Source organism: Bidens hawaiensis, unplaced genomic scaffold (genome assembly GCF_021521415.1).
Source record: "Bidens hawaiensis isolate Kalapana, Puna unplaced genomic scaffold, B.hawaiensis_p1.1 tig00075685_1, whole genome shotgun sequence".
In the NCBI taxonomy this organism is placed as follows: domain Eukaryota; kingdom Viridiplantae; phylum Streptophyta; class Magnoliopsida; order Asterales; family Asteraceae; genus Bidens; species Bidens hawaiensis.
The window spans coordinates 41,045-43,487 of NW_027503114.1; positions in this window are offsets into that span (position 1 = coordinate 41,045).

The window sequence follows — 2,443 nt, forward strand, 5'->3', positions numbered from 1 at the left end:
GAAATAGGTTGCTCTTATTAAGCGGCGCGATACCCAGTTATGGAAACCCAAGGGCAATCAATAGAGGGTATGGGAGAAGAAGTCATGTAAGACGTGTGGTAAGATGCACGGTGGTGAGTGCAAGTGGGGTAAGGGTACAAATGTCTGTTACAAGTGTGGTAAAGCTCATGGTGGCGAGTACAGGCTTGCGACTATCCAGAAGTGTTCCCTAAGGACCTTCCCGGGGTAGCCACCGGAGCGTGACATAGAATTCCATATAAACCTAATAGAAGGAGCACAACCAGTCGCGAAAGCACCTTACCACCTACCACCATCTGAGATGAAAGAACTGATGTCCCAACTGTAAGAACTCCTCGATAAAGGTTTTATACGACCAAGTGTTTTCCCGTGGGGCGCAACAGTGTTGTTTGTTAAGAAGAAGGATGGAAATATGAGAATGTGCATAGATTATCGTGAGTAGAACAATATTACAGTGAAGAATAGATATCCATTGCCCAGGATTGATGATTTGTTTGATCAACTACAAGGTTCGAGTTGGTTCTCACGACTAGACCTTATATCAGGCTATCATCATCTGAAAGTGAAGGAGGTAGACATACCTAAGAAGGCGTTTCGGACGCGGTATGGATACTACGAGTTCCTCGTGATGTCGTTCGGTCTAACAAATGCTCTCGCAACATTTATGGATATGATGAATATGGTATGTCAGCAGATGATAGACAAGTAAGTTATCGTTTTCATTGACGATATATTGATTTATTCAAAGAGCGAGTCTGATCACATCGAGCATCTGACAGAGGTATTAGAGACTCTGAAGAAAGAGAAGTTTTATGCTAAGTTTACGAAGTGTGCTTTCTGGTTGCGAGAAGTGTAGTTTTGAGGTCCGTAGTCAATCCTGAAGGAATTACTGTGGACCCCGCTAAGATCGAGGCGATAAATAATTGGAAGACTCCGCAAAACTCGGCTGATATACAAAGCTTCTTAGGGTTGGCTGGCTATTATAGGAGATTCATAGAAGACTTCTCCAATATAGTCGCACCGTTGACCGGTATCACCCTAAAGTCTGTAGTGTTCAATTGGGGTAAGTTTCAGGAAGAATCTTTTGAGGAGTTGATAAAAAGACTCACACGAGCTCCAATCCTTACTCTACCCGATGATGATGCGGATTTGGTTGTTTGTACCGATGCTTCGCATCATGGGTTAGGTTGTGTATTGACGCAACGAGGAAAAGTGATAGCTTATGCATCTAGACAATTGATAGTTCATAAGAGTACCTCCCTGACACATGCCTTAGAGCTAGCAATAGTTGTAGATGCTCTCAATATTTGGATCATTACTTATATGGTACTAAATATACCATCTACACCGATCGTAAGAGTTTGAAGTATTTCTTTGAGCAGAAGGAGCTGGATATGAGACAGAGGAAATGGTTAGAGTTGATAAAGAACTATGACTGTGACATCAAATACTATCCTGGTAAGGCTAATGTGGTTGCTGACGCACTAAGCCGTAAGAATGAAGAAGTCATTGCAACAGCGAAGTCGTATAAGTTGATCATTAACTCATATATATTTAAGGGGATAATCAAGGTATAGTCTGAGGTGCTAATAAATGAAGGGCTAGTGAAGAAGGAAAGAATCTTCGGACAACAAGACGAACTGGTGGAAAACAGTCATGATGTGAAGACTAGGTTTGACCGCATTTGGATTCTGCGCCATGGAGATCTTAGAGGCCGAATCCTAGATGAAGCTCATAAGTCAAGGTACTCGATCCATCCAGGATCCACCAAGATGTATCAAGACCTAAAGAGAGACTATTGGTGGCCGGGTATGAAGAATGATGTAGCAAATTATGTTAGTAAGTGCTTAGCTTGTTTGCAAGCCAAAGCAATACACTAGAAACCTTATGGGAACATGCAACCTTTGGAAATAACTAATTGAAATGGGAATACATCACCATGCATTTCATAACTAAACTACCACGTACAACTAAACATTAAGATACCATTTTGTGATAATGGACCGTTTGACTAAAAGTGGTCACTTTCTGCCTATACGATAGGCTATCTCGTCAGAAACTTTAGCAAACGTGTTCATAAAAGAGGTTGAGGATAAGCATGGAGTGTCGTTTTTGATCGTGTCTGATAGAGATACCCGATTTACTTCCAGATTCTAGAAGAAATTCCATGAAGATATGGGAACAAGACTGAACAATAGTACAACGTATCATCCTCAAACAGATGGGCAGTTTGAAAGGACTATCCAAACCCTTGAGGATATGCTACGTGATTGTGTGTTAGACTTTGGAGGAAGTTGGGATTATCATTTGCATCTTGCAGAATTCTCTTATAACAATAGGTACCATTCAAGTATTGGTATGTAGCCGTTTGAGATGTTATATGGTAGACATTGTAGAACTCCTATATGTTGGGGAGCGATTGGTC